The following is a 14,392-nucleotide window of genomic DNA, read 5'->3' as shown; positions in this document are numbered from 1 at the left end:
GTGAGAGAATACATAAGTATATACGTGTGTATCTTCTCACTATTATACTCTTGCTGTCTCCTCCATTCAAATGTAAGTTTCTTGAAGGCAAGAGACTGTTTGGATCTTTTGTTATATCCACAGCATTTCGCCCAGTATTTGATGTATAGTAGACAGCTTAGAAATACTTGCTGATGTCACTTGACTTGATTATTCCTTTGACTTTTTTTACCTCTCAACAAGAGCTACTAATAAATTGGCAAGAGGAGAAGTTAATGTGTAGAATTTGTATTTATTTTTTTATATTTTATTTGATCATTTCCAAGCATTATTCGTTAAAGACATAGATCATTTTCTTTTCCTCCCCCCACCCCCCATAGCCGATGCATAAATCCACTGGGCATTACATGTTTTCTTGATTTGAACCCATTGGAATTTGTATTTATTTTTTTTTTTAATGGACAAAGTTTAAATGTAATTTGACACCTGAGAGAGAGTGGGCTTTCACTGTTAGATCAGTTAAACTAGTAAAAAGTAATATGGAAAAAGACATAATTATGAACTTAGTCTTTAAATAGACTATGCTCACCCAGCCAAGTACTCTATTCATGATCAGACTGCAATCTAAACTCAGCCAGTTTAGAAATGATGGCTTCTGGGTAGCCCAGCTAGCTCAGCAGAAACTAATGCTACTCTTGGGGAAAAAAACAAAGTGTGCTTCAGTGACATCATGGTGAACACTACATTCTTAAGTTGTTGTACTCCATGAAACTGGCAAAGCTTTTTTTAATTGCTTTAAGGGAAATTGACTTTAAATATGGGGCAAGTTCAGACACTTAGTCCTAAAGAAACAATTTTAAAGACAAAAGAAAATTGGATAAACTTCAGCAAAATGCTTCAAAGCCACTTCTAGACCCATAACATCAAAGTACAATTGTATAAAGTATAACATTTAACTCTGTTACTGTCAGCAATAGTACACAGTATTATTTAAGTGGACCTACTCTTGTGTGAAGGGCAAAACAAAGACAGCTGTATCACAGAATTATGACATCTCTAATGCTCTGAGATTAATAGAAAATTATGTGGTTAAGAGTTCCACACAAATGCTAAAAATGAAGATTCAGAAGAGGGAAAAGCAAGATCCTTTGAATTCATAATCTGTCATTATTAGTAAAATACAACAAATGCCCATTTTTCTATTCAATTATAAATAGGGTAATTAGCAAGCCATGAATTCTATCAGTGTCAGAAATGTGATCCTAAATGAACTTGTGCCATTGAGCTGTTTTTTAAACGCATTAAAAGATCTTATTTCAATCATAGTTTGATGCTGAGCCAACAAAAAGTTCCATCTAGCAGGTTGGTCACTGAGGTCAGAGATTTGCACCACACATTACTGATTATGAATGCATTTCTTATACAAAATGGCATAAATTCTACCATGTCTTAAGATATGGAGTCATCTTTAAATGTCAGGAAAATAAAATGTTAATATCTTACATATAAGACTCAAAATGATAAAGTACAATGTAAGATATAGCATGTTTAAGGAATTTTTAAAATCTTTAGGTTGTACCTATGATTTCATTGTGCAAAGGCCTCTTATTCTAGAAATTCCTTCTCTCTTGTAAAGAGGCATCTCTTTTGTAATTTAGAGTTGTAAAGAAATCACTGGCCATCCAGAGGTTAAGTGATTCATCTACAATCATGTTGATCTTAAGTGACAGACAAGACTTGAATCCATTTTTTCCAACCCCAACAAGTCTTTTACCCTAGAGGTTCCATACTAGAAGCCTTCCTAAGTGGCCTGAAACACAGCAGAATCAGAATGAAATTCAACTTGAAAACATTAATATGAAGAAAATATAATGTTATTTGTTGTTTTCTTAAGTCAATATGGCTCCTATAGAGATCCATTTCTATTTGTTTGGCACCAAATATTTTGTTCTCTTACAAATTTCCAAACACCAAAAAATTCAAAGGAACATTCAATTCTAAATTGACCCCTATTCCTCATTCCATAGCTCTGCTATCATATGGATCACTAAAACCAAAAGATATTAAATCTCTTCTCAGAAATATTACAACAATTTAATGAGCTTTCTTTGCTCCTATAAAATATTTTGTAGAGCAGTTGTGTTGGGGAAGGTATGCACAGATACACATGTATGTGCTTATACACACACACACACACACATATATACATATATATATAGAGAGAGAGAGAGAGAGAAACAGAGAGAGAGAGGGAGAGAGAGAGAGAGAGAATACCTATATCTCTAAATAGATATTGTGATATAGTGATTTTATAAAGTTTCCAGGTAAATTTTGGAAACCTTAGAATCCAAAGAAAAAGAATTACACAAAAGGTTTTGATGAAATATTGTCATCTCTGTTTTTACTCAGAGCCCAAGGTGATTAGATAGTAGTTTCTATATACTGTTCTCTGACATCTATATAAAATGGAAGGTGAGTTCGTGATCTCAATTTATCTTCTAATGGATAATTTGTCCATATGATTAAAAAAAAAAACTCTTGCCAACAACATTGGCTATGTGGCTAAAGAGATTCCCCTTTAGTGAATGCAAATTCACTGAACAAAAGAATGTCTTCTTCATTTCCTATTACCAAAAGACCATCTCAAAATCTTTAAAAGGAAATATCTTTGGACACTGAGACTAACTTGTGACCCAAAAGGCTGGGCACACAATGAGTTCAACAAAAATGTCCAAGTCAATTTCTTCTCTGGTTCGGCCAGGGAAATATATTTTTAAAGCTGAAAAAGTCAATGTCAAATAATAACCATAGCATTACCAATAAAAGTTTATACATAAAAAGTCATTGAATAAAATACATAAAAAATTCTTCTCTCTGATGATGAGGTAGCCCCAAGACAAAAGAAAGAAAACCACATAAATCTTTTCATAATTCTAGTTTCAATTGTCTCATTATTGCATGATTAGATTATAGATTTAGACCTGGAGTACACTTTAGTGATAATCTAAGACAACTTTATCATTTTATAGTTGGAAAATTTAGAACCAGAGTAGTTAAAGGATTTACCTAAGAGCACAAAGTTGTAACAGGTTTCTAACTCATGACAGAACAGGTTCAAATCCCATTTTTAATTTGTCCTATTTCTTTGACTTTGATAATGTCAATTAACGTCCACAAACTTTAGTTTCATATTCTGCAAAGGTCAAAATGACTTCTGAGGTCCTTTCAAGAATCACAGTGTAATCTCTCTCTTGTCCCAAAGGCCTTGAAGGCCAAATATGTTACCTTTCACCTTTTCCCCAGGCTTCTCCAGAAAAGGGATTTAGAGTATTTAAGTTTTCTATCAATAATTCAAGCCCCCTTTGATGGTGTTTCCTCAAGTGAAGGGTTGGTCATCTGCTTTCTAATTCCTTTTAGCTACTAACATGCAGAATAGATTTTAAAGAGGAAATATTTACTTCAAAGGTAACATCACAAACCTTTCAGAACATTGATGGTATAATCCCCTTCTTTTTCCACTCTGCTAAAGGTATTCATATCTATGCTAATATTCATGAAAAAGAATTCTCAATCAATTGAGCCATTGATTCATTTATTCTTGTGACTTCTAAGACCAAAGTAAATGTCTTTAACCACCACTTCCCTATCTACATTTGTGTGGTTTTCCCCAATTGGAATCTAATCTTCATTAATCCTGAAATTGCCATGCTTTTTTTGCATTTGTAGTCCAGCATTTAGCACAGTGCCTAACATATGCAGCTTATTCAATGCTTTTTCATTGCCATGGAGGGAAGATATCTAGTTGGCCAGTGGACAGAATAACAAACCTGAATTTAGGGAGGCTCATCTTCCTGAGTACATATCTAACCTAGATACTACCTGTGTGACCCTGGGCAAGTCACTTATCTCTGTTTGCATCAGATTCTACATCTCTAAAAATGAGCTGGCACAGGAAATGGAAAATCCCTCCAGTATCTTTACAAGGAAAACCCCAATTGGGGCCAAAAAGAGTCAGACATGGTTGAAACAATTAAGTAGCAGGTAGGGATACGCACTGATGAGATCACATATCTATTTTCTGTAACTGAGGGCCCAAGACAATGCAGAAACTGGAGGTTTCTCATTCCTAGTCATGCATTAGATATCTCTTGCCTGCCACTATTTGTAATTCCTGATTTTCTTCGGGGAGAAGCCTCTTCCATTTCAGAAGCAGTAGTGTTTAGAGCTCCTGGGAGTAAGATGAAGACTTCAAATGCCCTGTTTCATTGTCAGTGTCAGATTGATGATCTCTCTAGAAAGCTTAGATAATGTTAGCAGAAAAGGTGCTAACATAACATTTCATTTAACATCTTCTCACAGTCAGTACTCACTGGAAAACTCCCAGATGAATCTCCACAAGGCAATATTGACCTTATTTAACATTTCACTTATAAAATTCATAAGCCGAAATCCCCTAGAAAGCATTATGAAGATTGAACTTCTTTCCTTATAGCATTTGCCACAGAATGTATGTGTTTTGATCTTCTCATCATTCCCTTCCCCTTTTCTATTTTTCTTTTGTGTTGGTCTAGCTCAGAACTTGTTTCATATTATTGTATTTCCTACTTACAGTTACACTCTTGTCTCACATATCTTTCTAATAAAAGTATTAAATCAAAGATCATTACATTTTAAACAAAATTTACACATTTCAATAAACAGCTTATATATTACTTCTATCTTCCTTTACTGGGTTATAAGATATTCCCTAAAACTTGCCTATCACCTCTTTCCCCAAATAAAATGGTGAAAAAAAATTTTTATTCTTTTTTTTTTTGCCTGTCAACATTCATTTCTTAAGTACTCATTATGTATCAGGCAGTTTTCTTTTTTTTTTTTTCATTCTAAGTTATTTACTTAGTCAATTTAGAACATTATTCCTTGGTTACAAGAATCATATTCTTTCCTTCCCTTCCCTCCCCCCACCCTTCCTGTAGCTGATGTGCAATTTCACTGGGTATCACATGTGTCCTTAATTCTTTTTTATTCTTAACTACTTTTCATGGGGAAAAAAAAGTGTTAGTATAAGCAAATCATAGTATGGTAAGTTTTAAAGTTGTGAAAATCCAATTACTTGTGTAGCATCTTTGTACTGGCTTAAGATGAATAAATTATCATGCTTCTTCAGTGATTCGGCCATTTCAGACTCTTCGTAACCTCCTCTATTACCTCCTAAAGTCTGTCCAAACTTATGTTCATTGCTTCCATGACACTACATATTCTTCTCATCCTTTGCTATCCACTTCTCCTCTTGCCATCAGTATTTCCCAATATTAAGGTTTTTTTTTTCCCCAATGACTCATCATCATCTTATTGTGTGGCCAAAGTATTTAAGTTTCATTTTCAGTATTTCTCCTTCCTAATAACTGGCTGAATTCATTTATTGATGTCCTTGCTCTCCAAGGGCTCTCAAGTCTTCTCTAACAACACATTTTTAAAGCACAGATTTTGTAGCACTCAGTCATATATTACTACTGTAATATCCACATACTATACAGATTTGTTGACAAGGTAATGCCTGTTTTTAGTATATTATTTGGATTCATCATTGCTTTCTTTCCAAGGAGCACCTGATCTCTACCAAATTACTCTCCAAAAAACTATGATATAACATTTCCAAACAAATTATGGAGCAGCATAACCTACAAAAAGATAGATAAAATATTTTTCACCCCAAAACAACTAAAAAGACCAGCATGAAATATCTATTATACCAGGATGTAAATGAGTGCAAATAAGCTTGCCTAAGCAGGCCCCTCCTCAGCAACAGGCCTTGGGGATAGCTGAATCCATAGCAAAGATTTCTGGAGCAATCAGCTACAGATAGTAAGGGGAAATTGAACAGCTGCTTAGATGGAGATTATAGTGATCCCTTTGCTGGCTCTGGGTCCAAGACTCATGTTGAAGTACCTATACATAGGCACAAGTCATAGTTCTGGACTGATATCTCAGGATGAGAAGCACTAGTACACAACAGTGCTTGCAGCTACCGGGGAGTAGGGGACCTTGGTCACAGTTCAAAAGCAGAAAAGAGTATTTGTGATTGCTCAAAGATCAGAGCACAGGCTGGAAGAGTATAAAACAGGCCATTCCTTATATCGTACAATCTTAGAAGAATTTTAAACTTATAGATCCCCAGAGCGAGCTCTGAGAGTAGCAACACAAAGAACTTGAATCTTGAACAGTGCTCCCTTCAACATAGGAACAGAGCCCAACTTTAACAGTTTTTTTTTAATTAAAAGAAAAAAAATGCTGGACAGTAAGCAAACCAAAAATAAGAAACTCAATGTAGAGAGTTAGTTTGGCATTAGAGAAGATAGAAACAAAAACTGAGAAGACATCAAAGTCAATATTGCTGCATTCAAAGCCTCCAAGAAAAATAGCAATTTCAAACCTAAAATTCAAAATTCCAATTTAAAAAATAGCAATAGCAATTATAACCCCAAAAAGAATTAATGAAGGAGTTAAAAAAGGATTTTAAAATAAAATAAGAGAGGTAGAAGATAAATTAGAAAAAGAAATGAGAGTGGTATAGGAACATTACGAAAAAAGAGTAAATAACTTGGGAAAGGAGGTTCAAAAATCCACTGAAGAGAACTCCTTAAGAAGCAAAATTGGACAACTGGGAAAAAATATACAAAAATTCACTGGAGGGAAGAATTTCTTAAAAGACAAAATTGGCCACATGGAAAAAGAGGTACTAAAATTCACAAAGAAAAAATTTTAAACTTTTTAAAATAGAATTGGCCAAATGGAAAAGGAAAGACAAAAGCTCATTCAAGACAATCATGTCTTAAAAAATTGAATGGGGCAAGTGGAAACTAATAATAACTCCATGAGGCATCAAAGTTAAACATATAAGTGAAAAGAAGAAAATGTGAAATATCTCATTGGAAAAACATTTGATCTAAAGAATAAATTCAGGAAATATTATCTAAGAATTATTGGACTACCTAAAAGCCATGACCAAAAAAAGAGCTTAGACATTATCTTATAAGAAATTATCAAAGAAACTACCCTGGTATTCTGGATATAGAAGGTAAAACAGAAATAGAAAGAATCCACTGATTACCTCCTGAAAGAAATCCCCAGAAGATAACTCCCATGACTATTACAGTCAAATTCCAGAACTCCCAGGTCAAGAAGAAAATATTGTAAGCAGCCAAAAAAGAAAACAATTCAAATAGCATGGAGCTATAGTCAGAATAATATAAGATTTAGTAGCTTCTACAGTAAAGGAGCAAGGGCCTAGAATATGATATTTCAGAGGGCAAAAGAACCAGGACTTCAACAAGAATCACTTACACAGAAAAAATGAGCATAATCCTTTTAGGGGAAAAATAGATATTTAATGAAATAGAGGTTTAAACATTCCTGATGAAAAAAGATCACAGCTGAATGGGAAAAAAAAAATTTGTCTCTTAAATACAAAACTCACAAGAAGCACAAAAAGATAGAAGGGAAAGAGAAATCAAAAACCATTTCACAATGTGAAATTGCTTTTATAACTACATGAGAAGATGATTCTTGTAACTCCTAAGAACTTTGTCATTATTAGGGCAGTTAGCAGTAGTTTACATAGACAAAAACAAAACTGTGAGTTGGATATAATGGAACAATATAAAAAAAATTAAAGGATGAGAAAGAGGAATGCATTGGAAGAAGGGAAAAGGGAGAAACCGAATAGAGTAAATTATCTAACATAAAAGAGATATGATAGAGCTTTCACAGTGCAGGGGAATGTGGCAAAGGTGTGGAGGGGATCACTTGAGCCTTACTTTCTGATGAGAGTAAGGTTCAAATAGGGAAAAACATACATAGCCTTTGCATATAGAAAGTAGTAGTGGAAAAGGATAAGAGAAGGGGGATGAACATGATAGAAAGGAGGGCAAATTGGGGAATGTGGTAAAGAAGCTAGACACTTTTGTGGATGGAGAAAATATAAGGAAAGAGAAAAAGATAAATGGGGATAGAATAGGAAATAATACACAATAATCATAATGATGAAAAATTTACATCTCTCAAATAATTCTCATATATATACAGAAATAGTCAAATATGAAAATGAGAATACATATTCTCCAGCTGATAAATGGTCAAAGTATATGAACAGATCTTAAACAAACTAATTAAAGCTCTCTATAGACATGCATAAAAACACTATAAATCAGTATGAATTAGAGAAATGCAAATTAAAACAACTCTGAAGTACTACCCCATACCTATCAAATTGACTATTATGACAGAAAAGGAAAATGACAAAATTTCCAGGAAGTATAGGAGAATAGAGACTCTAATGCACTGTTAAGGGTGTTGTTCACTGATACATCCATTCTAGAGAGCAATTTGTATCTATGCCAAAGGATTATAAAAGAGTGCATACTCTTTTATCCAGAAATACCATTACTAGATTTATAACCCAAAGAGTTAAAAAAAAAGGAAAGACTTTATATGTACAAAAACATTTAAAGCAGCTTTTTGTGATGGAAAAGAATTGGAAAGTTAGGGGATAATCATCAATTGGGGAAAGGCTCAGTAACTAATAGTATATGACTATAATTGAAAAACATTATTCTATGAAAAATGACAAGCATGAGGAAAATCCTAGAATGATTTATACAAACTGAAATGTGAAGTAAGCAGAACCAGGATGACACTGTACAGTATGATGAAAATTTGTGAATAATGTAGCTAATCTCTTAATGTTCCAAAAAAATTCCAAAGGTCTCATGATAAAAAATACCAACTGCCTCCAGAAAAAGATGTCTGAATCTAGACCAAAGCAAATATTTTTTCACTTTTCTTCTTTCTATTTTTGAGTTTCCTTACACAAAATGATTAATATGAAAAAAGATTTTATGTGATAGCACATGTAAATTCTATATCAGATTGCTTACCATCTCAGTGCAGGGCAGGGAAGAGGGAGAGATAAAGAGAATTTGAATCTTGAAATTTTTTAAAAAGGTGTTGGAAATTGCTTTTACATGTAATTGGGGGAAAGTAAATCAAATTAAATTTTAAAATACAATAAAATAAGGTGACAATATATGTATTTGTTTTTCTCCTTTTTAAATCTTAAATCAATCTATTATTCCATGTATTCGCCTATCACAGTTTTGTGCTTTTGGTAGTGCAATTTCTCTCTCTCTCTCTCTCTCTCTCTCTCTCTCTCTCTCTCTCTCTCTCTCTGGCAAGGCATAACTGATGTCAAGAGAGAGGAAGGAAGATTCCTGGACCTGGAATTTAATCAATGTCAAGTATTCTCACTATGAAAACTCTCCCCAGTGATATTAACCACCTGCTTATCCTTTCCATTACTTATAGTCATAGAGAATTCCCTGGGGTATTAAGAAGTTAAGGAATTAACCCTTGGTTACAAAGCTAGTCTGCATCAGAAGCAATAATTAAACAGAAGTCTTTCTGATTCCAGGACCAGTCCTTTAACCATTTACAAGCTTAGCTTTCTTTCTCATTTTACATATAAGAAAACAGTTTGAGAATTAAGTGATTACAAGGATCTGTTTGGGTTCTTCTCTGTGGAAGAGTCAGGTGCCAAACAAGGTCTTTAGAGTTTGAGTTCAGTTTTCTTTCCACTATGATACCATCCTAAGGAAGGCTCCTTAAAAATGGCTTTATCAGGGACAGCTAGGTTGTTCAGTGGATAGAGAGCCAGGCCTAGAGACAGGAGATCCTGGGTTCAAATATGGACTCAGATACTTCACAGTTGTGTGACCCTGGGCAAGTCTTAACTTAACCCCATTGCCTAGCCCTTGTTGTTCTTTTACCTTGGATCCAATACAAAGTATTGATTCTAAGACAGAAGGTAAGGGTTTGGAAAAAGAAAATAAAAAGAGGAACCAAGTAATATGATAAATGAATGAATAAAAAAAGAAACTATCAAAAAAAAAACACTTTTACTAATTGGTTATGTGCCAGACACTATATCTAAATTCTGAGGATACAAATATTAAAAAAGCACATTCCTGGGCTCTGAAAGTCTTTATCTGAAAAGTTGCTAAGATGGTGAGTAGAATCTTTGTTGTTGCTCAAGCATCCAGTTATATCTGACTATGACCCCATGGACCATAGAATGCCAATGATGTCCACAGGGTTTTCTTGGCAAAGAAACTGGATTTCCTTCTCCCTTGACTTCTGCAGAGGATTAAGACAAACAGAGGTTAAGTGAAGTGCCCGGGTCACATATCTAGTAGGTGTCTGAGGCTATATTTGAACTTGGACCTTCCATTCTCCTGGCCCAGCACTCCAACAAGTGAGCAACAGAATTACCTAAAGCAGAATTACAGGGTCATTGACTGGCTTGTTCTTTTCAGGACTGGAAGATTTGATTTGATTACTATATCCAGAGATAGATTTCAAAGGGGTGGGGGAAGGTGGTAAAGGCCATGGAAAGAGTAAGGAAGTGGGTGTGGGACTGAAGATTGTCAGAATAACAAGGTGAATCAGCGTCTGAGCTAGACATTGAAAATTCTCACCAACCAAGAGCCAGAATTGGACCTGCAGTGCTAAATCTGAGGTGAAGAGGAAAAGAGGAAGTAATATATAAGGGAAACTCCCAGGCGGACATGATGATCTCTTCTTCCTCTTAGGTCTTATAGCAATTATTGTTTGTATATGAAGTTTTCCATTGAATCATACTTGGTCTTACAACTGTTCTTCTATGTTACCTTCCAATATTATTTAAATCTTTTATAGACATACAATGTTTTGCATTTGAATTTTCTCCCCAACTAATTTCTGTTCAGACTATGGATTTGTTTTAAACCTATTTGTGTTAACATAGCAACTAAGACATAGTAGGGATCCATTAACTGTTTATTGATTCATTCTAATTAATATCTACTTATCTATTAAATGCACAGATGGGGATAGCTGTATTCTCTACACTTCTGGTGGCACAAATCACCTTAAAAGATTATAGAAGGAAAGCAATTAAGCTGTGCTGCTGATAGATGAGCATAATAAAGGTGGAGATTATATCTTTTGTGAATAGAGAACTATGGCCTTGAATCCTTAACTATTTTTTCTCTAGGTAAAAAGTCAATTGGGCAGCAAACATTTATTAAGCACCTCCTGGGAAACAAATATTGGGCTAAATTTTGTTAAGTCAATGAAAGTCAATCCCATTCCATCAGGAAAGATTTCTGACTATCTGACCCTAAATTCAGAACTCTTTTTGGGTTTTCTCAATGTAATAGCTGGGCCTGAAGAGTTCTCAGGCTATCCTTGCCAAACAGGAGTTCTAGCAACCTTATTCTATCATAGTAATATTTTGAGTTTCAAAAAATTGTGGCTGGGGGATTCCCCCCAGCCTCAGGGGGTCTCTCCTACTTCCTGGCCTGGGATTGGTCTTGAATGGACCAATCCTCTGCTGGGGGAGGGGCCACACCCCCTACTTCCTGGCATGGGATTGGTCTATATAAGGACCAATCCTGCACCTGAGAGGGGCCTTTGAATTTGAGAAGATTCAAAGTAGAGGGGTTCTAGTTAATTTCAGCTAGGGAACTCTGGTGGGGATTTTTTTTCTTTTAATACAGCTTTTAAAAAAAATCAGATAGTTGTTTTGTTTTGTTTTTTTACAGCCCCTTCAGTATGATGATTAAAATGCTCTTGAGATTGTGTATTAAATCATAATCATTTATTAGTAAAGGTTAAAAAGAGAGATAAAGATCACATTATCATCTGGTCACCTTAATTCCTAGTCATTTTACACAGGTTGTATTGGCACATCTAGAAAGCAGTTTGCCTGGAAAGCTGATTGCCTGCAAAAGACTTTCAGATAAAGTCAGTCTGTGCCAATTTTAAATGCTCCAGAGAGGAACAAGCATCCAGCAAAAGAGAGAGAGCTTCCTCCATCCTCTTTCTTATAAAGCCAGTTTTTGCTATTCCTCCTGAGACTCTCTGATTGAACAGGCTTACCCTCAGTCTGCATATAAATCCTGACTTTTTGCAATGCCACCCATAGTTCAGAGACTTTCACCAGCCCCTTCCATTCATGGGAATGCATTGTGAGGATATCTGTAGCCAGGCTGACCTCTGGCCTCCTCCCATAGTACCCAAGCATGGCCAGTCAAAGGGTCAGGTTGATATCAAACAAGAATGGCTTTTCAAAAGGAATAAGGAGGCACAATTTATACTAAACTCATTGAGTAGTTGTCAAAAATTTTAGTGTGAAAATTCCATTATATCCTGAAAAATATTGAGGTCAAAGAGTTTTAATTCACATGGGTAATCTCTATTTTACTATTTTAAAAAATAAAGTGAATATTTTAAAATATTTAATAATTCACTTACAATAAGAATAATATACCCATTATAGGTTAAGATAATATTTTATTTTTTAAAAGCTTTCTTTTCCAAAATTAAAAAAAAAATAGTGACAATTTTATATATGTTTTTGTCAATCTTTTTAGGCAGCTAAATTTTAAATCAGTTTCTGCATTCAATCTATTGTGATAATATTTTTGATGGAAGTAAATGAAGAAAATACCAGACTTATACAAGTATGTAGTTTGAAAGTTGAGTATTTTAGTAACCAATTAACTTCTTAGTGTTTTTATTAAAATTGTTTGGATATTGCAGACGTCCAAAACTTTCTCTGTGGATAACACTTTGAAAACCACTTCCCTGTCAGAACAGAGCTGACTAAATTGTGTTAAAACCTTTAGAATATCTCTCTAACTTGGGCTGAAATATCCCCACACTGATCTCTGGATAAGTAGGCAAATTAATATGAGAACAAAATGTAAATTAAAGATAAAATTTCATTTTATTCTACCTAGCAGGCTCTGAATATCTGCTTTGATTATGCGTCTTCGTCAGAATCAATGACTAATAACTTTCCTCCTGAATCCCAGGCCATTCCAGTCATCTTGACTTTTGTCTTTGGCTTTGATGACTTGGAAGAGAAAATGAGGCAGATGACTTTATGCAACTCTGCCTCACTTCAATACAGGTAAAGTGTGAGTCAAGACAACATCCTGAGATGCCTTTGGTCCTTTGGGGAAGGTGTAAAATTAAAATTAATATCCAATAACTCCAAATATTATATTTTATAAGATTTATTAATAATCACTTGAAATAGAAGAAATTTTTAAAAAAAGTAAAAGCGTGAGTAAAAATAAGTCTTCCCAGCTGTATTAGCAGGGAAAGAGTGAGAGCGTTAGGGTTACACACAAACTTTATCTCCAAAACTTAAGGATGTAACATGAGAATGAAAGTGGGATGCTGGGAATTGGAGTCCTGGGGAGCAGATTCTAGTTATATGAAAAAGGAGAGTCAACTTTTTTTTTTAATTTTGTGAAGCTCTGTGCTGACACGATAAAATAACTATCATTTCTCCTTGAATTCCTTGGTTATTTTCCAGTCTAGTCTTTTTAGTTTTCCTTACTTGATTATTTGTGAGAGATCTAGGCTTTTGTTTTACTTTTTTCTCACTAGACTATCTTGAAGAAAATGAAAAGCAACATATTCTTCTTAACCACATACTATGTGCTAGGTACTATGTTGTTGTTTTAGTCATGTCCAATTCTTCTGGACCACTTTTGGGGTTTTTCTGACAGAGATACCAGAATATTTTGCAATTTCTCTCTTCAGATTATTTTACATATGAGGAAACTGAACCAAACATGTTTAAGTAGCTCTGACCATTTATACATATTCAATTAGGAAATTCTAACCCATGTCAGAAACAAAAACACATTTCCTTTTGATTCTAGCTTCATGACTGACTTACAATTATGTACATGATTAATCTTGGCTATATTCTGGGGACATTCAGGGGTATTATTTAGCTTTACATCTCAAGTAAGAAAGGGGCTCCAATACATAATGCTGAATAGAAAAAAAGTTATGTGAATGTTTGTGATTTTAATTATTGAGAAATTATTATCTAGTTTGATCAATTAATTATAATATTAGCATCAATTGCCAATCCCTATAAGCATTCAATCAAGAAAATTAATGTTTTAAATAAGATGTTATTAATATTTTTATCATAAAACTCTATGGCAGGCTAATGAAACCCTTTCTCAGAATTATTCTTGTTTCCTACATTTATTACTTATTAAAGAAATGTTGAATTTAAGTTAGAAGTGAGTAAAAACAAGATGTATTTTTTTCCATCTAAGTTGATAAAAATCATTAAAAATCTACCTACAAATCCCCTATAGATTCCAGGTTAAGAATTCTGGTTTTAAAGCTTTGCTTTCTTTTTTAACCCTTACCTCCTATTTCAGAGTCAACATTGTGTATTGCTTCCAAGGCAGAAGAGAGGCGAGGGCTAGGAAATGGAGGTTGATTAATTTTCCAAAAATCACAGAGCAAGGAATTGTCTGAGGCCAGATTTGAACCAAGG

Source organism: Monodelphis domestica, chromosome 5 (assembly GCF_027887165.1).
Source record: "Monodelphis domestica isolate mMonDom1 chromosome 5, mMonDom1.pri, whole genome shotgun sequence".
NCBI classification, from domain to species: Eukaryota; Metazoa; Chordata; class Mammalia; order Didelphimorphia; family Didelphidae; genus Monodelphis; species Monodelphis domestica.
Note: the sequence above shows the minus strand (reverse complement) of the source record.